Below are 26,381 nucleotides of genomic sequence, written 5' to 3'. Positions count from 1 at the left end.
CGTTTAAGCACTCGTTGAACTCCATTTCGCAGTGCTAATGCAATGCACAACCATTTAAGCGTCGAAACAATCAAAATATCTCGCAAATCGCGAAGATTTCGTAAATTTTGACGAAAAATGGCCGTCATTTCCTTCCCGTTGGAGATATTTCGACGTTTAAGCACTCGTTGAACTCCATTTCACAGTGCTAATGCAATGCACAACAGTTTAAGCGTCGAAACAATCAAAATATCTCGCAAATCGCGATTTTGACGAAATATAGCCGTCATTTCCTGTCCGTTGGAGATATTTCGACGTTTAAGCACTCGTTGAACTCCATTTCACAGTGCTAATGCAATGCACAACCATTTAAGCGTCGAAACAATCAAAATATCTCGCAAATCGCGAAGATTTCGTAAATTTTGACGAAAAATGGCCGTCATTTCCTTCCCGTTGGAGATATTTCGACGTTTAAGCACTCGCTGAACTCCATTTCACAGTGCTAATGCAATGCACAACAGTTTAAGCGTCGAAACAATCAAAATATCTCGCAAATCGCGATTTTGTCGAAATGTAGCCGTCATTTCCTGTCCGTTGGAGATATTTCGACGCTTAAGCACTCATTGAACTCCATTTCGCTGTGCTAATGCAATGCACAACCATTTAAGCGTCGAAACAATCAAAATATCTCGCAAATCGCGAAGATTTCGTAAATTTTGACAAAAAATAGCCGTCATTTCCTTCCCGTAGGAGATATTTCGACGTTTAAGCACTCGTTGAACTCCATTTCACAGTGCTAATGCAATGCACAACCATTTAAGGGTCGAAACAATCAAACTATCTCGCAAATCGCGAAGATTTCGTAAATTTGGCGAAAAATAGCCGTCATTTCCTTCCCGTTGGAGATATTTCGAAGTTTAAGCACTCGTTGAACTCCATTTCACAGTGCTAATGCAATGCACAACCATTTAAGCGTCGAAACAATCAAAATATCTCGCAAATTGCGAAGATTTCGTAAATTTTGATGAAAAATAGCCGTCATTTCCTTCCCGTTGGAGATATTTCGACGTTTAAGTACTCGTTGAACTCCATTTCACAGTGCTAATGCAATGCACAACCATTTAAGCGTCGAAACAATCAAAATATCTCGCAAATCGCGAAGATTTCGTAAATTTTGACGAAAAATAGCCGTCATTTCCTTCCCGTTGGAGATATTTCGACGTTTAAGCACTCGTTGAACTCCATTTCGCAGTGCTAATGCAATGCACAACCATTTGAGCGTCGAAACAATCAAAGTATCTCGCAAATCGCGAAGATTTCGTAAATTTTGACGAAAAATGGCCGTCATTTCCTTCACGTTGGAGATATTTCGACGTTTAAGCACTCGTTGAACTCCATTTCACAGCGCTAATACAATGCACAACCGTTTAACCGTCTAAACAATCAAAATATCTCGTAAATCGCGATTTTGACGAAAAATAGCCGTCATTTCCTTCCCGTTGGAGATATTTCGACGTTTAAGCACTCGTTGAACTCCATTTCGCAGTGCTAATGCAACGCACAACCATTTGAGCGTCGAAACAATCAAAGTATCTCGCAAATCGCGAAGATTTCGTAAATTTTGACGAAAAATGGCCGTCATTTCCTTCCCGTTGGAGATATTTCGACGTTTAAGCACTCGTTGAACTCCATTTCACAGTGCTAATGCAATGCACAACCGTTTAAGCGTCGAAACAATCAAAATATCTCGCAAATCGCGAAGATTTCGTAAATTTTGACGAAAAATAGCCGTCATTTCCTTCCCGTTGGAGATATTTCGACGTTTAAGCACTCGCTGAACTCCATTTCACAGTGCTAATGCAATGCACAACCGTTTAAGCGTCGAAACAATCAAAATATCTCGCAAATCGCGATTTTGACGAAAAATAGCCGTCATTTCCTTCCCGTTGGAGATATTTCGACGTTTAAGCACTCGTTGAACTCCATTTCGCAGTGCTAATGCAATGCACAACCATTTAAGCGTCGAAACAACCAAAATATCTCGCAAATCGCGAAGATTTCGTAAATTTTGACGAAAAATAGCCGTCATTTCCTTCCCGTTGGAGATATTTCGACGTTTAAGCACTCGTTGAACTCCACTTCACAGTGCTAATGCAATGCACAACCATTTGAGCGTCGAAACAATCAAAATATCTCGCAAATCGCGAAGATTTCGTAAATTTTGACGAAAAATGGCCGTCATTTCCTTCCCGTTGGAGATATTTCGACGTTTAAGCACTCGTTGAACTCCATTTCACAGTGCTAATGCAATGCACAACAGTTTAAGCGTCGAAACAATCAAAATATCTCGCAAATCGCGATTTTGTCGAAATGTAGCCGTCATTTCCTGTCCGTTGGAGATATTTCGACGCTTAAGCACTCGTTGAACTCCATTTCGCTGTGCTAATGCAATGCACAACCATTTAAGCGTCGAAACAATCAAAATATCTCGCAAATCGCGAAGATTTCGTAAATTTTGACAAAAAATAGCCGTCATTTCCTTCCCGTAGGAGATATTTCGACGTTTAAGCACTCGTTGAACTCCATTTCACAGTGCTAATGCAATGCACAACCATTTAAGGGTCGAAACAATCAAAATATCTCGCAAATCGCGAAGATTTCGTAAATTTTGACGAAAAATAGCCGTCATTTCCTTCCCGTTGGAGATATTTCGAAGTTTAAGCACTCGTTGAACTCCATTTCACAGTGCTAATGCAATGCACAACCATTTAAGCGTCGAAACAATCAAAATATCTCGCAAATCGCGAAGATTTCGTAAATTTTGACGAAAAATAGCCGTCATTTCCTTCCCGTTGGAGATATTTCGACGTTTAAGCACTCGTTGAACTCCATTTCGCAGCGCTAATGCAATGCACAACCATTTGAGCGTCGAAACAATCAAAATATCTCGCAAATCGCGATTTTGACGAAAAATAGCCGTCATTTCCTGTCCGTTGGAGATATTTCGACGTTTAAGCACTCGTTGAACTCCATTTCACAGTGCTAATGCAATGCACAACCATTTAAGCGTCGAAACAATCAAAATATCTCGCAAATCGCGAAGATTTCGTAAATTTTGACGAAAAATGGCCGTCATTTCCTTCCCGTTGGAGATATTTCGACGTTTAAGCACTCGCTGAACTCCATTTCACAGTGCTAATGCAATGCACAACAGTTTAAGCGTCGAAACAATCAAAATATCTCGCAAATCGCGATTTTGTCGAAATGTAGCCGTCATTTCCTGTCCGTTGGAGATATTTCGACGCTTAAGCACTCATTGAACTCCATTTCGCTGTGCTAATGCAATGCACAACCATTTAAGCGTCGAAACAATCAAAATATCTCGCAAATCGCGAAGATTTCGTAAATTTTGACAAAAAATAGCCGTCATTTCCTTCCCGTAGGAGATATTTCGACGTTTAAGCACTCGTTGAACTCCATTTCACAGTGCTAATGCAATGCACAACCATTTAAGGGTCGAAACAATCAAACTATCTCGCAAATCGCGAAGATTTCGTAAATTTGGCGAAAAATAGCCGTCATTTCCTTCCCGTTGGAGATATTTCGAAGTTTAAGCACTCGTTGAACTCCATTTCGCTGTGCTAATGCAATGCACAACCATTTAAGCGTCGAAACAATCAAAATATCTCGCAAATCGCGAAGATTTCGTAAATTTTGACAAAAAATAGCCGTCATTTCCTTCCCGTAGGAGATATTTCGACGTTTAAGCACTCGTTGAACTCCATTTCACAGTGCTAATGCAATGCACAACCATTTAAGGGTCGAAACAATCAAAATATCTCGCAAATCGCGAAGATTTCGTAAATTTTGACGAAAAATAGCCGTCATTTCCTTCCCGTTGGAGATATTTCGAAGTTTAAGCACTCGTTGAACTCCATTTCACAGTGCTAATGCAATGCACAACCATTTAAGCGTCGAAACAATCAAAATATCTCGCAAATCGCGAAGATTTCGTAAATTTTGACGAAAAATAGCCGTCATTTCCTTCCCGTTGGAGATATTTCGACGTTTAAGCACTCGTTGAACTCCATTTCGCAGCGCTAATGCAATGCACAACCATTTGAGCGTCGAAAGAATCAAAATATCTCGCAAATCGCGATTTTGACGAAAAATAGCCGTCATTTCCTGTCCGTTGGAGATATTTCGACGTTTAAGCACTCGTTGAACTCCATTTCACAGTGCTAATGCAATGCACAACCATTTAAGCGTCGAAACAATCAAAATATCTCGCAAATCGCGAAGATTTCGTAAATTTTGACGAAAAATGGCCGTCATTTCCTTCCCGTTGGAGATATTTCGACGTTTAAGCACTCGCTGAACTCCATTTCACAGTGCTAATGCAATGCACAACAGTTTAAGCGTCGAAACAATCAAAATATCTCGCAAATCGCGATTTTGTCGAAATGTAGCCGTCATTTCCTGTCCGTTGGAGATATTTCGACGCTTAAGCACTCATTGAACTCCATTTCGCTGTGCTAATGCAATGCACAACCATTTAAGCGTCGAAACAATCAAAATATCTCGCAAATCGCGAAGATTTCGTAAATTTTGACAAAAAATAGCCGTCATTTCCTTCCCGTAGGAGATATTTCGACGTTTAAGCACTCGTTGAACTCCATTTCACAGTGCTAATGCAATGCACAACCATTTAAGGGTCGAAACAATCAAAATATCTCGCAAATCGCGAAGATTTCGTAAATTTGGCGAAAAATAGCCGTCATTTCCTTCCCGTTGGAGATATTTCGAAGTTTAAGCACTCGTTGAACTCCATTTCACAGTGCTAATGCAATGCACAACCATTTAAGCGTCGAAACAATCAAAATATCTCGCAAATCGCGAAGATTTCGTAAATTTTGATGAAAAATAGCCGTCATTTCCTTCCCGTTGGAGATATTTCGACGTTTAAGTACTCGTTGAACTCCATTTCACAGTGCTAATGCAATGCACAACCATTTAAGCGTCGAAACAATCAAAATATCTCGCAAATCGCGAAGATTTCGTAAATTTTGACGAAAAATAGCCGTCATTTCCTTCCCGTTGGAGATATTTCGACGTTTAAGCACTCGTTGAACTCCATTTCGCAGTGCTAATGCAATGCACAACCATTTGAGCGTCGAAACAATCAAAGTATCTCGCAAATCGCGAAGATTTCGTAAATTTTGACGAAAAATGGCCGTCATTTCCTTCACGTTGGAGATATTTCGACGTTTAAGCACTCGTTGAACTCCATTTCACAGCGCTAATACAATGCACAACCGTTTAACCGTCTAAACAATCAAAATATCTCGTAAATCGCGATTTTGACGAAAAATAGCCGTCATTTCCTTCCCGTTGGAGATATTTCGACGTTTAAGCACTCGTTGAACTCCATTTCGCAGTGCTAATGCAACGCACAACCATTTGAGCGTCGAAACAATCAAAGTATCTCGCAAATCGCGAAGATTTCGTAAATTTTGACGAAAAATGGCCGTCATTTCCTTCCCGTTGGAGATATTTCGACGTTTAAGCACTCGTTGAACTCCATTTCACAGTGCTAATGCAATGCACAACAGTTTAAGCGTCGAAACAATCAAAATATCTCGCAAATCGCGATTTTGACGAAAAATAGCCGTCATTTCCTGTCCGTTGGAGATATTTCGACGCTTAAGCACTCGTTGAACTCCATTTCGCTGTGCTAATGCAATGCACAACCATTTAAGCGTCGAAACAATCAAAATATCTCGCAAATCGCGAAGATTTCGTAAATTTTGACGAAAAATAGCCGTCATTTCCTTCCCGTTTGAGATATTTCGACGTTTAAGCACTCGTTGAACTCCATTTCGCAGTGCTAACGCAATGCACAACCATTTAAGCGTCGAAACAATCAACATATCTCGCAAATCGCGATTTTGACGAAAAATAGCCGTCATTTCCTTCCCGTTGGAGATATTTCGACGTTTCTGCACTCGTTGAACTCCATTTCGCAGTGCTAATGCAATGCACAACCATTTAAGCGTCGAAACAATCAAAATATCTCGCAAATCGCGGAGATTTCGTAAATTTTGACGAAAAATAGCCGTCATTTCCTTCCCGTTTGAGATATTTCGACGTTTAAGCACTCGTTGAACTCCATTTCGCAGTGCTAATGGAATGCACAACCGTTTAAGCGTCGAAACATTCAAAATATCTCGCAAATCGCGATTTTGACGAAAAATAGCCGTCATTTCCTTCCCGTTGGAGATATTTCGACGTTTAAGCACTCGTTGAACTCCATTTCGCTGTGCAAATGCAATGCACAACCATTTAAGCGTCGAAACAATCAAAATATCTCGCAAATCGTGAAGATTTCGTAAATTTTGACGAAAAATAGCCGTCATTTCCTTCCCGTTTGAGATATTTCGACGTTTAAGCACTCGTTGAACTCCATTTCGCAGTGTTAATGCAATGCACTACCATTTAAGCGTCGAAACAATCAACATATCTCGCAAATCGCGAAGATTTCGTAAATTTTGAGGAAAAATAGCCGTCATTTCCTTCCCGTTGGCGATATTTCGACGTTTAAGCACTCGTTGAACTCCAATCAACAGTGCTAATGCAATGCACAACCATTTAAGCGTCGAAACAATCAAAATATCTCGCAAATCGCGAAGATTTCGTAAATTTTGACGAAAAATAGCCGTCATTTCCTTCCCGTTTGAGATATTTCGACGTTTAAGCACTCGTTGAACTCCATTTCGCAGTGCTAACGCAATGCACAACCATTTAAGCGTCGAAACAATCAACATATCTCGCAAATCGCGATTTTGACGAAAAATAGCCGTCATTTCCTTCCCGTTGGAGATATTTCGACGTTTCAGCACTCGTTGAACTCCATTTCGCAGTGCTAATGCAATGCACAACCATTTAAGCGTCGAAACAATCAAAATATCTCGCAAATCGCGAAGATTTCGTAAATTTTGACGAAAAATAGCCGTCATTTCCTTCCCGTTTGAGATATTTCGACGTTTAAGCACTCGTTGAACTCCATTTCGCAGTGCTAATGGAATGCACAACCGTTTAAGCGTCGAAACATTCAAAATATCTCGCAAATCGCGATTTTGACGAAAAATAGCCGTCATTTCCTTCCCGTTGGAGATATTTCGACGTTTAAGCACTCGTTGAACTCCATTTCGCTGTGCAAATGCAATGCACAACCATTTAAGCGTCGAAACAATCAAAATATCTCGCAAATCGTGAAGATTTCGTAAATTTTGACGAAAAATAGCCGTCATTTCCTTCCCGTTTGAGATATTTCGACGTTTAAGCACTCGTTGAACTCCATTTCGCAGTGCTAATGCAATGCACTACCATTTAAGCGTCGAAACAATCAACATATCTCACAAATCGCGAAGATTTCGTAAATTTTGACGAAAAATAGCCGTCATTTCCTTCCCGTTGGAGATATTTCGACGTTTAAGCACTCGTTGAACTCCATTTCACAGTGCTAATGCAATGCACAACCATTTAGGCGTCGAAACAATCAAAATAGCTCGCAAATCGCGAAGATTTCGAAAATTTTGACGAAAAATAGCCGTCATTTCCTTCCCGTTGGAGATATTTCGACGTTTAAGCACTCGTTGAACTCCATTTCGCAGTGCTAATGCAATGCACAACCATTTAAGCGTCGAAACAATCAAAATATCTTGCAAATCGCGAAGATTTCGTAAATTTTGACGAAAAATAGCCGCCATTTCCTTCCCGTTGGAGATATTTCGACGTTTAAGCACTCGTTGAACTCCATTTCGCAGTGCTAATGCAATGCACAACCATTTGAGCGTCGAAACAATCAAAATATCTCGCAAATCGCGAAGATTTAATAAATTTTGACGAAAAATGGCCGTCATTTCCCTCCCGTTGGAGATATTTCGACGTTTAAGCACTCGTTGAACTCCATTTCACAGTGCTAATGCAATGCACAACCGTTTAAGCGTCGAAACAATCAAAATATCTCGCAAATCGCGATTTTGACGAAAAATAGCCGACATTTCCTTCCCGTTGGAGATATTTCGACGTTTAAGCACTCGTTGAACTCCCTTTCGCAGTGCTAATGCAATGCACAACCATTTAAGCGTCGAAACAATCAAAATATCTCGCAAATCGCGAAGATTTCGAAAATTTTAGCGAAAAATAGCCGTCATTTCCTTCCCGTTGGAGATATTTCGACGTTTAAGCACTCGTTGAACTCCATTTCGCAGTGCTAATGCAATGCACAACCATTTAAGCGTCGAAACAATCAACATATCTCGCAAATCGCGAAGATTTCGTAAATTTTGAGGAAAAATAGCCGTCATTTCCTTCCCGTTGGAGATATTTCGACGTTTAAGCACTCGTTGAACTCCAATCAACAGTGCTAATGCAATGCACAACCATTTAAGCGTCGAAACAATCAAAATATCTCGCAAATCGCGAAGATTTCGAAAATTTTGACGAAAAATAGCCGTCATTTCCTTCCCGTTGGAGATATTTCGACGTTTAAGCACTCGTTGAACTCCATTTCACAGTGCTAATGCAATGCACAACCGTTTAAGCGTCGAAACAATCAAAATATCTCACAAATCGCGATTTTGACGAAAAATAGCCGTCATTTCCATCCCGTTGGAGATATTTCGACGTTTATGCACTCGTTGAACTCCATTTCGCAGTGCTAATGGAATGCACAACCATTTAAGCGTCGAAACAATCAAAATATCTCGCAAATCGCGAAGATTTCGTAAATTTTGACGAAAAATGGCCGTCATTTCCTTCCCGTTGGAGATATTTCGACGGTTAAGCACTCGTTGAACTCCATTTTACAGTGCTAATGCAATGCACAACCATTTAAGCGTCGAAACAATCAAAATATCTCGCAAATCGCGAAGATTTCGTAAATTTTGACGAAAAATAGCCGTCATTTCCTTCCCGTTGGAGATATTTCGACGTTTAAGCACTCGTTGAACTCCATTTCGCAGTGCTAATGCAATGCACAACCATTTGAGCGTCGAAACAATCAAAATATCTCGCAAATCGCGAAGATTTAATAAATTTTGACGAAAAATGGCCGTCATTTCCCTCCCGTTGGAGATATTTCGACGTTTAAGCACTCGTTGAACTCCATTTCACAGTGCTAATGCAATGCACAACCGTTTAAGCGTCGAAACAATCAAAATATCTCGCAAATCGCGATTTTGACGAAAAATAGCCGTCATTTCCTTCCCGTTGGAGATATTTCGACGTTTAAGCACTCGTTGAACTCCCTTTCGCAGTTCTAATGCAATGCACAACCATTTGAGCGACGAAACAATCAAAATATCTCGCAAATCGCGAAGATTTCGTAAATTTTGACGAAAAATGGCCGTCATTTCCCTCCCGTTGGAGATATTTCGACGTTTAAGCACTCGTTGAACTCCATTTCACAGTGCTAATGCAATGCACAACCGTTTAAGCGTCGAAACAATCAAAATATCTCGCAAATCGCGAAGATTTCGAAAATTTTGACGAAAAATAGTCGTCATTTCCTTCCCGTTGGAGATATTTCGACGTTTATGCACTCGTTGAACTCCATTTCGCAGTGCTAATGCAATGCACAACCATTTAAGCGTCGAAACAATCAACATATCTCGCAAATCGCGAAGATTTCGTAAATTTTGATGAAAAATAGCCGTCATTTCCTTTCCGTTGGAGATATTTCGACGTTTAAGCACTCGTTGAACTCCATTTCACAGTGCTAATGCAATGCGCAACCATTTAAGCGTCGAAACAATCAAAATATCTCGCAAATCGCGAAGATTTCGTAAATTTTGACGAAAAATAGCCGTCATTTCCCTCCCGTTGAAGATATTTCGACGTTTAAGCACTCGTTGAACTCCATTTCACAGTGCTAATGCAATGCACAACCATTTAAGCGTCGAAACAATCAAAATAGCTCGCAAATCGCGAAGATTTCATAAATTTTGACGAAAAATAGCCGTCATTTCCTTCTCGTTGGAGATATTTCGACGTTTAAGCACTCGTTGAACTCCATTTCACAGTGCTAATGGAATGCACAACCGTTTAAGCGTCGAAACATTCAAAATAACTCGCAAATCGCGATTTTGACGAAAAATAGCCGTCATTTCCTTCCCGTTGGAGATATTTCGACGTTTAAGCACTCGTTGAACTCCATTTCGCTGTGCTAATGCAATGCACTACCGTTTAAGCGTCGAAACAATCAAAATAGCTCGCAAATCGCGAAGATTTCGTCGATTTTGACGAAAATTGACTGTCATTTCCTTCCCGTTTGAGATATTTCGACGTTTAAGCGCTCGTTGAACTCCATTTTACAGTGCCAATGCAATGCACTACCGTTTAAGCGTCGAAACAATCAAAATATCTCGCAAATCGCGAAGATTTCGTAAATTTTGACGAAAAATAGCCGTCATTTCCTTCCCGTTTGAGATATTTCGACGTTTAAGCACTCGTTGAACTCCATTTCACAGTGCTAATGCAATGCACAACCGTTTAAGCGTCGAAACAATCAAAATATCTCGCAAATCGCGAAGATTTCGAAAATTTTGACGAAAAATAGTCGTCATTTCCTTCCCGTTGGAGATACTTCGACGTTTATGCACTCGTTGAACTCCATTTCGCAGTGCTAATGCAATGCACAACCATTTAAGCGTCGAAACAATCAAAATATCTCGCAAATCGCGAAGATTTCGTAAATTTTGACGAAAAATAGCCGTCATTTCCTTCCCGTTGGAGATATTTCGACGTTTATGCACTCGTTGAACTCCATTTCGCAGTGCTAATGCAATGCACAACCATTTAAGCGTCGAAACAATCAAAATATCTCGCAAATCGCGAAGATTTCGAAAATTTTAGCGAAAAATAGCCGTCATTTCCTTCCCGTTGGAGATATTTCGACGTTTAAGCACTCGTTGAACTCCATTTCGCAGTGCTAATGCAATGCACAGCGTTTAAGCGTCGAAACAATCAAAATATCTCGCAAATCGCGAAGATTTCGAAAATTTTGACGAAAAATAGCCGTCATTTCCTTCCCGTTGGAGATATTTCGACGTTTAAGCACTCGTTGAACTCCATTTCGCAGTGCTAATGCAATGCACAACCATTTAAGCGTCGAAACAATCAAAATATCTCGCAAATCGCGAAGATTTCGTAAATTTTGACGAAAAATAGCCGTCATTTCCTTCCCGTTGGAGATATTTCGACGTTTAAGCACTCGTTGAACTCCATTTCGCAGTGCTAATGCAATGCACAACCATTTGAGCGTCGAAACAATCAAAATATCTCGCAAATCGCGAAGATTTAATAAATTTTGACGAAAAATGGCCGTCATTTCCCTCCCGTTGGAGATATTTCGACGTTTAAGCACTCGTTGAACTCCATTTCACAGTGCTAATGCAATGCACAACCGTTTAAGCGTCGAAACAATCAAAATATCTCGCAAATCGCGATTTTGACGAAAAATAGCCGTCATTTCCTTCCCGTTGGAGATATTTCGACGTTTAAGCACTCGTTGAACTCCCTTTCGCAGTTCTAATGCAATGCACAACCATTTGAGCGACGAAACAATCAAAATATCTCGCAAATCGCGAAGATTTCGTAAATTTTGACGAAAAATGGCCGTCATTTCCCTCCCGTTGGAGATATTTCGACGTTTAAGCACTCGTTGAACTCCATTTCACAGTGCTAATGCAATGCACAACCGTTTAAGCGTCGAAACAATCAAAATATCTCGCAAATCGCGAAGATTTCGAAAATTTTGACGAAAAATAGTCGTCATTTCCTTCCCGTTGGAGATATTTCGACGTTTATGCACTCGTTGAACTCCATTTCGCAGTGCTAATGCAATGCACAACCATTTAAGCGTCGAAACAATCAACATATCTCGCAAATCGCGAAGATTTCGTAAATTTTGATGAAAAATAGCCGTCATTTCCTTTCCGTTGGAGATATTTCGACGTTTAAGCACTCGTTGAACTCCATTTCACAGTGCTAATGCAATGCGCAACCATTTAAGCGTCGAAACAATCAAAATATCTCGCAAATCGCGAAGATTTCGTAAATTTTGACGAAAAATAGCCGTCATTTCCCTCCCGTTGAAGATATTTCGACGTTTAAGCACTCGTTGAACTCCATTTCACAGTGCTAATGCAATGCACAACCATTTAAGCGTCGAAACAATCAAAATAGCTCGCAAATCGCGAAGATTTCATAAATTTTGACGAAAAATAGCCGTCATTTCCTTCTCGTTGGAGATATTTCGACGTTTAAGCACTCGTTGAACTCCATTTCACAGTGCTAATGGAATGCACAACCGTTTAAGCGTCGAAACATTCAAAATATCTCGCAAATCGCGATTTTGACGAAAAATAGCCGTCATTTCCTTCCCGTTGGAGATATTTCGACGTTTAAGCACTCGTTGAACTCCATTTCGCTGTGCTAATGCAATGCACTACCGTTTAAGCGTCGAAACAATCAAAATAGCTCGCAAATCGCGAAGATTTCGTCGATTTTGACGAAAATTGACTGTCATTTCCTTCCCGTTTGAGATATTTCGACGTTTAAGCGCTCGTTGAACTCCATTTTACAGTGCCAATGCAATGCACTACCGTTTAAGCGTCGAAACAATCAAAATATCTCGCAAATCGCGAAGATTTCGTAAATTTTGACGAAAAATAGCCGTCATTTCCTTCCCGTTTGAGATATTTCGACGTTTAAGCACTCGTTGAACTCCATTTCGCAGTGCTAATGCAATGCACAACCATTTAAGCGTCGAAACAATCAACATATCTCGCAAATCGCGATTTTGACGAAAAATAGCCGTCATTTCCTTCCCGTTGGAGATATTTCGACGTTTCAGCACTCGTTGAACTCCATTTCGCAGTGCTAATGCAATGCACAACCATTTAAGCGTCCAAACAATCAAAATATCTCGCAAATCGCGAAGATTTCGTAAATTTTGACGAAAAATAGCCGTCATTTCCTTCCCGTTTGAGATATTTCGACGTTTAAGCACTCGATGAACTCCATTTCGCAGTGCTAATGGAATGCACAACCGTTTAAGCGTCGAAACATTCAAAATATCTCGCAAATCGCGATTTTGACGAAAAATAGCCGTCATTTCCTTCCCGTTGGAGATATTTCGACGTTTAAGCACTCGTTGAACTCCATTTCGCTGTGCAAATGCAATGCACAACCATTTAAGCGTCGAAACAATCAAAATATCTCGCAAATCGTGAAGATTTCGTAAATTTTGACGAAAAATAGCCGTCATTTCCTTCCCGTTTGAGATATTTCGACGTTTAAGCACTCGTTGAACTCCATTTCGCAGTGCTAATGCAATGCACTACCATTTAAGCGTCGAAACAATCAACATATCTCGCAAATCGCGAAGATTTCGTAAATTTTGAGGAAAAATAGCCGTCATTTCCTTCCCGTTGGAGATATTTCGACGTTTAAGCACTCGTTGAACTCCAATCAACAGTGCTAATGCAATGCACAACCATTTAAGCGTCGAAACAATCAAAATATCTCGCAAATCGCGAAGATTTCGAAAATTTTGACGAAAAATAGCCGTCATTTCCTTCCCGTTGGAGACATTTCGACGTTTAAGCACTCGTTGAACTCCATTTCACAGTGCTAATGCAATGCACAACCGTTTAAGCGTCGAAACAATCAAAATATCTCGCAAATCGCGATTTTGACGAAAAATAGCCGACATTTCCATCCCGTTGGAGATATTTTGACGTTTATGCACTCGTTGAACTCCATTTCGCAGTGCTAATGCAATGCACAACCATTTAAGCGTCGAAACAATCAAAATATCTCGCAAATCGCGAAGATTTCGTAAATTTTGACGAAAAATGGCCGTCATTTCCTTCCCGTTGGAGATATTTCGACGTTTAAGCACTCGTTGAACTCCATTTCACAGTGCTAATGCAATGCACAACCATTTAAGCGTCGAAACAATCAAAATATCTCGCAAATCGCGAAGATTTCGTAAATTTTGACGAAAAATAGCCGTCATTTCCTTCCCGTTGGAGATATTTCGACGTTTAAGCACTCGTTGAACTCCATTTCACAGTGCTAATGCAATGCACAACCATTTAGGCGTCGAAACAATCAAAATAGCTCGCAAATCGCGAAGATTTCGTAAATTTTGACGAAAAATAGCCGTCATTTCCTTCCCGTTGGAGATATTTCGACGTTTAAGCACTCGTTGAACTCCATTTCGCAGTGCTAATGCAATGCACAACCATTTAAGCGTCGAAACAATCAAAATATCTTGCAAATCGCGAAGATTTCGTAAATTTTGACGAAAAATATCCGTCATTTCCTTCCCGTTGGAGATATTTCGACGTTTAAGCACTCGTTGAACTCCATTTCGCAGTGCTAATGCAATGCACAACCATTTGAGCGTCGAAACAATAAAAATATCTCGCAAATCGCGAAGATTTAATAAATTTTGACGAAAAATGGCCGTCATTTCCCTCCCGTTGGAGACATTTCGACGTTTAAGCACTCGTTGAACTCCATTTCACAGTGCTAATGCAATGCACAACCGTTTAAGCGTCGAAACAATCAAAATATCTCGCAAATCGCGATTTTGACGAAAAATAGCCGACATTTCCTTCCCGTTGGAGATATTTCGACGTTTAAGCACTCGTTGAACTCCCTTTCGCAGTGCTAATGCAATGCACAACCATTTGAGCGACGAAACAATCAAAATATCTCGCAAATCGTGAAGATTTCGTAAATTTTGACGAAAAATAGCCGTCATTTCCTTCCCGTTTGAGATATTTCGACGTTTAAGCACTCGTTGAACTCCATTTCGCAGTGCTAATGCAATGCACTACCATTTAAGCGTCGAAACAATCAACATATCTCGCAAATCGCGAAGATTTCGTAAATTTTGAGGAAAAATAGCCGTCATTTCCTTCCCGTTGGAGATATTTCGACGTTTAAGCACTCGTTGAACTCCAATCAACAGTGCTAATGCAATGCACAACCATTTAAGCGTCGAAACAATCAAAATATCTCGCAAATCGCGAAGATTTCGAAAATTTTGACGAAAAATAGCCGTCATTTCCTTCCCGTTGGAGATATTTCGACGTTTAAGCACTCGTTGAACTCCATTTCACAGTGCTAATGCAATGCACAACCGTTTAAGCGTCGAAACAATCAAAATATCTCGCAAATCGCGATTTTGACGAAAAATAGCCGTCATTTCCATCCCGTTGGAGATATTTCGACGTTTATGCACTCGTTGAACTCCATTTCGCAGTGCTAGTGCAATGCACAACAATTTAAGCGTCGAAACAATCAAAATATCTCGCAAATCGCGAAGATTTCGTAAATTTTGACGAAAAATGGCCGTCATTTCCTTCCCGTTGGAGATATTTCGACGTTTAAGCACTCGTTGAACTCCACTTTACAGTGCTAATGCAATGCACAACCATTTAAGCGTCGAAACAATCAAAATATCTCGCAAATCGCGAAGATTTCGTAAATTTTGACGAAAAATAGCCGTCATTTCCTTCCCGTTGGAGATATTTCGACGTTTAAGCACTCGTTGAACTCCATTTCACAGTGCTAATGCAATGCACAACCATTTAGGCGTCGAAACAATCAAAATAGCTCGCAAATCGCGAAGATTTCGTAAATTTTGACGAAAAATAGCCGTCATTTCCTTCCCGTTGGAGATATTTCGACGTTTAAGCACTCGTTGAACTCCCTTTCGCAGTTCTAATGCAATGCACAACCATTTGAGCGTCGAAACAATCAAAATATCTCGCAAATCGCGAAGATTTAATAAATTTTGACGAAAAATGGCCGTCATTTCCCTCCCGTTGGAGATATTTCGACGTTTAAGCACTCGTTGAACTCCATTTCACAGTGCTAATGCAATGCACAACCGTTTAAGCGTCGAAACAATCAAAATATCTCGCAAATCGCGATTTTGACGAAAAATAGCCGTCATTTCCTTCCCGTTGGAGATATTTCGACGTTTAAGCACTCGTTGAACTCCCTTTCGCAGTTCTAATGCAATGCAAAACCATTTGAGCGACGAAACAATCAAAATATCTCGCAAATCGCGAAGATTTCGTAAATTTTGACGAAAAATGGCCGTCATTTCCCTCCCGTTGGAGATATTTCGACGTTTAAGCACTCGTTGAACTCCATTTCACAGTGCTAATGCAATGCACAACCATTTAAGCGTCGAAACAATCAAAATATCTCGCAAATCGCGAAGATTTCGTAAATTTTGACGAAAAATAGCCGTCATTTCCCTCCCGTTGGAGATATTTCGACGTTTAAGCACTCGTTGAACTCCATTTCACAGTGCTAATGCAATGCACAACCATTTAAGCGTCGAAACAATCAAAATAGCTCGCAAATCGCGAAGATTTCGTAAATTTTGACGAAAAATAGCCGTCATTTCCTTCTCGTTGGAGATATTTCGACGTTTAAGCACTCGTTGAACTCCATTTCACAGTGCTAATAGAATGCACAACCGTTTAAGCGTCGAAACAATCAAAATATCTCGCAAATCGCGAAGATTTCGTAAATTTTGACGAAAAATAGCCGTCATTTCCTTCCCGTTGGAGATATTTCGACGTTTAAGCACTCGTTGAACTCCATTTCACAGTGCTAATGCAATGCACAACCATTTAGGCGTCGAAACAATCAAAATAGCTCGCAAATCGCGAAGATTTCGTAAATTTTGACGAAAAATAGCCGTCATTTCCTTCCCGTTGGAGATATTTCGACGTTTAAGCACTCGTTGAACTCCCTTTCGCAGTTCTAATGCAATGCACAACCATTTGAGCGTCGAAACAATCAAAATATCTCGCAAATCGCGAAGATTTAATAAATTTTGACGAAAAATGGCCGTCATTTCCCTCCCGTTGGAGATATTTCGACGTTTAAGCACTCGTTGAACTCCATTTCACAGTGCTAATGCAATGCACAACCGTTTAAGCGTCGAAACAATCAAAATATCTCGCAAATCGCGATTTTGACGAAAAATAGCCGTCATTTCCTTCCCGTTGGAGATATTTCGACGTTTAAGCACTCGTTGAACTCCCTTTCGCAGTTCTAATGCAATGCAAAACCATTTGAGCGACGAAACAATCAAAATATCTCGCAAATCGCGAAGATTTCGTAAATTTTGACGAAAAATGGCCGTCATTTCCCTCCCGTTGGAGATATTTCGACGTTTAAGCACTCGTTGAACTCCATTTCACAGTGCTAATGCAATGCACAACCATTTAAGCGTCGAAACAATCAAAATATCTCGCAAATCGCGAAGATTTCGTAAATTTTGACGAAAAATAGCCGTCATTTCCCTCCCGTTGGAGATATTTCGACGTTTAAGCACTCGTTGAACTCCATTTCACAGTGCTAATGCAATGCACAACCATTTAAGCGTCGAAACAATCAAAATAGCTCGCAAATCGCGAAGATTTCGTAAATTTTGACGAAAAATAGCCGTCATTTCCTTCTCGTTGGAGATATTTCGACGTTTAAGCACTCGTTGAACTCCATTTCACAGTGCTAATAGAATGCACAACCGTTTAAGCGTCGAAACAATCAAAATATCTCGCAAATCGCGAAGATTTCGTAAATTTTGACGAAAAATAGCCGTCATTTCCTTCCCGTTGGAGATATTTCGACGTTTATGCACTCGTTGAACTCCATTTCGCAGTGCTAATGCAATGCACAACCATTTAAGCGTCGAAACAATCAAAATATCTCGCAAATCGCGAAGATTTCGAAAATTTTAGCGAAAAATAGCCGTCATTTCCTTCCCGTTGGTGATATTTCGACGTTTAAGCACTCGTTGAACTCCATTTCGCAGTGCTAATGCAATGCACAGCGTTTAAGCGTCGAAACAATCAAAATATCTCGCAAATCGCGAAGATTTCGAAAATTTTAGCGAAAAATAGCCGTCATTTCCTTCCCGTTGGAGATATTTCGACGTTTAAGCACTCGTTGAACTCCATTTCGCAGTGCTAATGCAATGCACAGCGTTTAAGCGTCGAAACAATCAAAATATCTCGCAAATCGCGAAGATTTCGAAAATTTTGACGAAAAATAGCCGTCATTTCCTTCCCGTTGGAGATATTTCGACGTTTAAGCACTCGTTGAACTCCATTTCGCAGTGCTAATGCAATGCACAACCATTTGAGCGTCGAAACAATCAAAATATCTCGCAAATCGCGAAGATTTAATAAATTTTGACGAAAAATGGCCGTCATTTCCCTCCCGTTGGAGATATTTCGACGTTTAAGCACTCGTTGAACTCCATTTCACAGTGCTAATGCAATGCACAACCGTTTAAGCGTCGAAACAATCAAAATATCTCGCAAATCGCGATTTTGACGAAAAATAGCCGTCATTTCCTTCCCGTTGGAGATATTTCGACGTTTAAGCACTCGTTGAACTCCCTTTCGCAGTTCTAATGCAATGCACAACCATTTGAGCGACGAAACAATCAAAATATCTCGCAAATCGCGAAGATTTCGTAAATTTTGACGAAAAATGGCCGTCATTTCCCTCCCGTTGGAGATATTTCGACGTTTAAGCACTCGTTGAACTGCATTTCACAGTGCTAATGCAATGCACAACCGTTTAAGCGTCGAAACAATCAAAATATCTCGCAAATCGCGAAGATTTCGAAAATTTTGACGAAAAATAGTCGTCATTTCCTTCCCGTTGGAGATATTTCGACGTTTATGCACTCGTTGAACTCCATTTCGCAGTGCTAATGCAATGCACAACCATTTAAGCGTCGAAACAATCAACATATCTCGCAAATCGCGAAGATTTCGTAAATTTTGATGAAAAATAGCCGTCATTTCCTTTCCGTTGGAGATATTTCGACGTTTAAGCACTCGTTGAACTCCATTTCACAGTGCTAATGCAATGCACAACCATTTAAGCGTCGAAACAATCAAAATATCTCGCAAATCGCGAAGATTTCGTAAATTTTGACGAAAAATAGCCGTCATTTCCCTCCCGTTGGAGATATTTCGACGTTTAAGCACTCGTTGAACTCCATTTCACAGTGCTAATGCAATGCACAACCATTTAAGCGTCGAAACAATCAAAATAGCTCGCAAATCGCGAAGATTTCGTAAATTTTGACGAAAAATAGCCGTCATTTCCTTCTCGTTGGAGATATTTCGACGTTTAAGCACTCGTTGAACTCCATTTCACAGTGCTAATGGAATGCACAACCGTTTAAGCGTCGAAACATTCAAAATATCTCGCAAATCGCGATTTTGACGAAAAATAGCCGTCATTTCCTTCCCGTTGGAGATATTTCGACGTTTAAGCACTCGTTGAACTCCATTTCGCTGTGCTAATGCAATGCACTACCGTTTAAGCGTCGAAACAATCAAAATAGCTCGCAAATCGCGAAGATTTCGTCGATTTTGACGAAAATTGACTGTCATTTCCTTCCCGTTTGAGATATTTCGACGTTTAAGCGCTCGTTGAACTCCATTTTACAGTGCCAATGCAATGCACTACCGTTTAAGCGTTAAACAATCAAAATAGCTCGCAAATCGCGAAGATTTCGTCGATTTTGACGAAAATTGACTGTCATTTCCTTCCCGTTGGAGATATTTCGACGTTTAAGCGCTCGTTGAACTCCATTTTGCAGTGCAAATGCAATGCACTACAGTTTAAGCGTCGAAACAAGCAAAGTAGCTCACAAATCGCTAATATTTCGTCGATTTCGATGAAATCTAGCCGTCATTTCCTTCCCGTTGGAGATATTTCGACGTTTAAGAGCTTATTTCACTCCATTTTGCACTGTAAATGCAATGCACTACCGTTTAAGAGTCGAAGCAAGCAAAATATCTCTCAAATCGCGAAGATTTCGTCGATTTTGACGATGTCAACGATGGCACAATGTAGAATTTCGAGACTTTTGTCAAGATAAATACATTAAACTCCATTTAATTGCGACCGGAGCTAGTAGGGCCAACGGACAGGTAGAGCGTATTATGAGTATTCTAAAAAACGTGTTCACAACAATGGAATCCACCGGGCGGTCCTGGCGAGACGCGATCGGGGAAATACAACTGGCCTTAAATTGTACCACCAACCGCGTGACTAAGTCAAGCCCGTTGGAACTACTAATCGATAAAACAGCGAGACCCTACGGCTTATCCCTACCCGACAATATCGAAAAAAGAGAAGTAAATATCTCCCATGTAAGACAGCAGGCGATAAAGAATATAGAAGCAAGCGCCAAATACGATAAAGATTGGTTCGACGAAAACAAAGCTAAAATAGTTAGGTTCAACCTTGGCGATTTCGTATTACGCAAAAACGAGGAAAGAAAGCAGACGAAGTTAGATCCGAAATTCAGGGGTCCATTCGTAATAGCAGAGATTTTAGAAGGAGATAGATATACCCTGAAAACCTTAGACGGCAAACGATCATATAAGGACAGACACGACAGACTGAGAAAAATGCCAGAAGTTGCGTCCCTGCTGAGTTAGACGTCTGCGGTGATGACAGCGGCGGTGATAATAACGATGCAAGTGCACTGACCTCAGAGGATCATTAACACTGCGTTGTGGTCATAGTAATACACCGAGTGGTTTCATGTGCTTTTTGTTGTAACCCGTTGAGTGTGTTGATATGCTTCTTGTTGTAACCCGTTGAGTGGGGTTACGTGCTTTTTGTTGTAACCCGTTGAGTGGGTTGATATGCTTTTTGTCGTAACTCGTTGAGTGGGGTTACGTGCTTTTTGTTGTAACCCGTTGAGTGGGTTGATATGCTTTTTGTTGTAACCCGTTGAGTGGGTTGATATGCTTTTTGTTGTAACCCGTTGAGTGTGTTAATATGCTTTTTGTTGTAACCCGTTGAGTGGGTTGATGTGCTTTTGGTTGTAATCCGTTGAGTGGGTTGATGTGCTTTTTGTTGTAACCCGTTGAGTGGGTTGATATGCATTTTGTTGTAACCCGTTGAGTGGGTTTATGTGCTTTCTGGGTGTAATGCACCCAACGTGACAATATGATCCAACAAACTGAGGTTCACCAGTGTACGAAATCGAAAATGATCTGTTGTGTCATTACGGTCTGACTGGCGACTCACAGAACGCACCTAACACTTTGAATACAAATTATAACATTACAAATTCCTATTCTCTTTTATTTTTCTGTTGTCAAACCTCCGAACGAAACTTTGTTATTGCACTGGACCCTTGACTTACTTGGACATTTAGTTAAATCGTAAATAATGTCAGTTGTATCGAATCTAATGTAAGAAAACACGATATTTTAGTTACACACGAGGACGTGTGATAGTCAGGATGGCCGTGTCGGAGATAAAGAACACCGGAGCCTTTGGAATTTTGGATAATCCCGCAACATTGTAACCTAGAGTCTACTATAGCTGTAATTGAACAATTGTAGTTATTCAATCCGATTGTAATTGTTCGAGAGTTGTGATAATGAGCTTGAGCTCGAGGCGACAGTCAGTCGCCGAACGTAGCCGCGGTCACGGGATGAACGCTTTGCCTAACAAAGGTATGGAGTAATTCTATAGCTCTCCTTAAAAGAAATATTCGTGGCGACACGCGACAATAAACATTCCAACGGTTTCTGTCCCGTGGCTCACCACACGCAGACCCTATTCTTCGAGTAAGATGATTGCCAGATGTCGATGCGTCTCCGCAGTACATGTTCGGCTAGCCCGAGGGCCCGTTATAAATCTTAAGGTTTAGTTAACTAAAGTCCTTCAAACAGACAAACAGTCTTTGTCCCAACTACGGGAAGATAGGGGAGACGTATTTTTCAACGAGCGGCGTCTCCCACTAGCAACGTTCCCTCGAGGGCGGCTAGCATCTTTTTCTAACCACCGATATGGAGATTGACCAATTAGCAGCAACACCAATTTCCCTTACTTTCTGAACGAAGGCTTTTCTCGACGAATCCGATGATCTCGTGTCCTTAGACACACCCCATTATAGCTTTCCTCTGTGGCATCATCGGGACGGGAAAGGCATTCTCGTTCGCGAATTCACTGATGAAAGGAGTAACCCTTTACGACCAGTGAATATCACGCATCCGACTTAGATTTTGTGAGTACGTTCATCTATCATCCCGTCGACCGCGGATTCGTTATTGAACCTAGGATCGTTGTCATTAGTTTCTCGAGTATCTAATTACCATGGTTACTTGTCCGGTTCTATGATAATCGTATTTGCTCTAGTCAATGTCTTCTCTATTGCATAACGACAACGTGTAACCCAAACGAAGATTCGTATCACGCCCCTAACCCTAATTCTAATGTCCGCCCCGACATATATATATATAACAATTTAAGTAATTCGATATTCAAACCTAAATAAATTCTGTGCAACGAAATCGAATATTTATTTTATCCAAGTTTAATCCTCTCCCGCGCCAGTATCCCTGCACATAGCAGGTTAGCCGAAAACGTGGAATATATCTATCAGTAGCCTAAACACCAGTTAACCCTACCCATAAGTAATTAATTTATTGATAAACTATTTAAAAAAAAATCTTTTTCTCTAATTGAAGTAGTCCTTAGACTATTTCTGGTGGCAGCAACTATCGTATTAGTCGGAAATCTTAAATCAATATTTCATATACAATCATATCATTTCAATTTTCCCCTTCCGACTAAATTCAATTTAAACAGAAAATAAATTAAACAAAAATTAAAATTTAAACCATGATTTAAACAAATAAATACGTAACAAGTGCACGCCACTTTCAGCGTCCAACAAGCACAGCAATTCGCAAAACGCAATTACTCCTCGATTTTCATGAAAACTAAGCGTTACTTCGTTAATATTTGAGATGTTTCGACGTTTAAAAGGTTCTTTTCACTCCATTTTACACGCTTAATGTAGTGCACGCCACCTTCAGCATCGAAACATAGGTAGCATCTCGCAAAACGCAATCTTTCGTCGATTTTGACGAAAAGTAAGCGTTATTACGATCCTGTTTGAGGCTTTAAGACGTTTAGACTCATTTGTCACTCAACTCTACAACCCGAATGTAGTGCACGACGCTTGTGTCACAGACGAAATTCGAGCAACTGTATATAACAAACCGAAATTCCGAACGCCTTATCGCGTGTGACCGTCCGGTCAGCACCCGTTCTCAGCCGCCTGAGTGGCATTCGATCACTCCAGCCGTTCTCCGAATTTTACACTAAGTATAAACAAAACCTTCTCCCACTCCAACGAATGGAAGAATATAAATGCTCCCTTCAAAATCATCCAGTCAGTCTAATAAAAAAATTCTCCAAAATAATCCAAGTATCGAAAGTGTATCATCGCGAACCGAAAAAATTGTATAAATTGAGTAAAAAAATAAAAAGAACTTAATCTCCTTTTCGGAAATTAACAAGTTCCTTATTTTTTACCTTAATTTTACACGACACTTGCAGCGTCGAGCAAGCCCTGCAACTCGCAAAACACAATGTTTCGTGGAATTTCACGAAAACTAAGTGTTATATCGGTCCTGTATGAAATAATTCGACGTTTAAAGGCTGTTTTCACTCCATTTTACACGCAATATGTGGTGCACGCATCTTTCAGCGTCAAGTCATGCACAGCAGCTCGCAAATCGCAATGATTCCTCGATTTTCACGAAAACTAAGCGTTATTTCGTTTCTGTATGAGATATTTCGGCGTTTAAACGGTCGTTTCACCCCATTCTACACGCCGAATGTAGTGCACGCCACTTTCACAGTCGAAACAAGCACAGCAGCCTGCAAAACGCAATCTTTCGCCGATTTACACGAAAACTAAGCGTTATTTCGTTATTGTTTTTGATCTTTCGACGTTTAAACGCTCTTTTCACTCTATTTTACACGTCAGATCTGGTGCCGTCGTGTCTCGTCCCGTCTCGTCCGTGATTCGAACACACAAACGAACGCACGGTATAATACATTAATAAAAGATTAATTAAATGTTGGCACATATAAAATTCTATTAAATAAGGGCGATTAATAGACTAACAAAATAGGAATGTATATGTCGGAGACGAAAGGACGCCGGGGCCCCTCTGGAACTTCAGGATAACCTCCTAACATTGTAATCTAGAGTCTACTATAGCCGTAATGAAACAATCGCAGTTATCCAAGCCGATGGTAACCGTCCGGGATAAGTGACGGTGAGCTTTGGCTCGGGGCGACAACCTGTCGCCCAACGTAGCCGCGGTCAACGGGACGGGCGCTCCGTCTAACAAAGGTGCGGAGCGGTGTTATGACCCTCATTAAAGGAACTACCCATAGAGGTATCGGACAGCAAAACACGCTAACGGTTCCTTAGGATAAGTAATACCTGAGGTTGAGGCACGTACACAGCACAAGTCCCGGTAGCCCGAGGACCCGCTATAAAGCCTGGGTTTTTCGGCAATTAAGATGTTTTGCAAACGGACAGGCAGCTTCTGTCCCAAATTGACCAATCGACAGCGACGTCGATCCGAGGATCTTTGGTACTTAGACACCCCACCAGAGTTTACCTCGGTGGCGTCGTTGGGACGAAGTGGCATTCCTGACTGAGACCTCATCGAGGAAGGGAATAGCGCCTTACGATCAGTACACGTTTGAGTTAGAGCAAGCATATCCATCCTCCCGTTGACCGTGGATTCGTTATCGAACCTAAGACCACTATCACTATTGTCGCGAGGGCCTAATCGCCGCTGTTGATGGTCGAATCGGTAGTGTTCATACCCGTTGTATCAGGCCGTATCTTCGTTATAACACGACCCTGGCTAACTCCAAGGGAGGTCTAGCAAATGTCCACAACTCTATTACTGACGCTTCTCTGACATATATATATATGTAAGAAACGCGAAAATATATTAAGTAGAATCGATTAATAAACTAAAAAGTATATGGGCCATTAATTAACCGATCAATAAACTGACACGCGCATAGCACAAACCGATCAAATCAATCAAGAATAAAGAACGATTGTATACGACGTAATAGCAAGGAAAATAAATGTGACAAGTCATTGAGAACGTAACAAATTATTCTAAATAAATTTGTTGATGGCAGCGGTGGGATAGACTTCCACAGAGAATTGAAGTTCACACGCGTATTACAATAACATAAACAAGAAACATGGCGACCGCACGAGACTCACTGAAGGAGGATACGCTTTTGACGTTGTCAGAAAAATTGAAAGCATGGGATGAAAATTTTCGCGTGTTGACCGACATAAGCCTAAGACTTGCTAAATTAGAGGAAGACGTGCATACAAGTAGGGTAACAAACGAAACCGAGATACCTGCATTATCACCGATAACACGACGAGAGACGAGACTGACCGATAGTAACTCCCGACCGATTAAGTTAAAAGACGCGATCGAATCGGTACCAGTGTTCGACGGACGCCGACCGTCTGCATTCAAGTTTTTAAGGGCGTGCAAGCGAGCGCGAAATATGGTATCAAGGCGTTAAGAGCCTCGGTTGATGAAATTATTAATGAATAAGCTTCGCGGGCACGCGTTTCTCGTTGTAGAAGACAGTGAGATAGTGAATTTAAACGATTTCGGAAACAAATTAAAAGATATGTTCCGCCCAAGAAAAACTGTTAACGAATATAAAGATGAATATTAGGTGGTCTTTCAACGACCGAGAGAAGATAGATTATATGGACCGCGTCAGAAATCTCAGGCTGGCAATAATGGATGGGGAAAGATGCGAGTATGGCATCATATCCCAAGATGTTCAAGATACAATAGATTGGGACACAAGGGAGGCTCTCGTTAAGGAGCTCCCAAACGAGGTGTATTTGCAAGTCAAAGTAGCAGGATACCAATCCTTAGATGATGCGTACCGCCAAGCCGTGAAAGCAACACGGGAATTAAGACGAGCTAACGACAGAACGCGATACCAATGACCGACACCTCCGAACAATTACAACCGTAACAACGTTCGCCCCCTGAACAACATCGGGAACAGCCGCCAAGATTGAAAATTTGTACCGCCGTCGCAGAATCGTCCAAACGCTCCAAGACAAAATACTATAACATGTAACTATTGCAAAAAATCTGAGCATTTAGTAAAAGATTGTTACAAATTTAAAGCCCGAGTAGACGTTGGAATAATCATACCCTATGCATCGAGACAATCGGAAAACCGAACACGTCCTTCGGGAGAACGGGGCGAGCCTCGAAGGAACGATGCTCCGAATCGCCCGAGTACAGGCGGCAACAGGGAGGCCGGCACCTATGGCAGTAAACAGAACGCGGGCAACGATCCCCGCGAGACTGGCGCCACAACACATAAACGCTATGGGTAAACCCATCGTGCATTCGTGCACAAGAACAATC

The sequence above is a fragment of the Bombus huntii genome, chromosome 1, assembly GCF_024542735.1.
Source record: "Bombus huntii isolate Logan2020A chromosome 1, iyBomHunt1.1, whole genome shotgun sequence".
Classification (NCBI taxonomy): Eukaryota; Metazoa; Arthropoda; class Insecta; order Hymenoptera; family Apidae; genus Bombus; species Bombus huntii.
The sequence above is the reverse complement of the archived record's forward strand: the minus strand, read 5'-3'. Positions refer to the sequence as shown.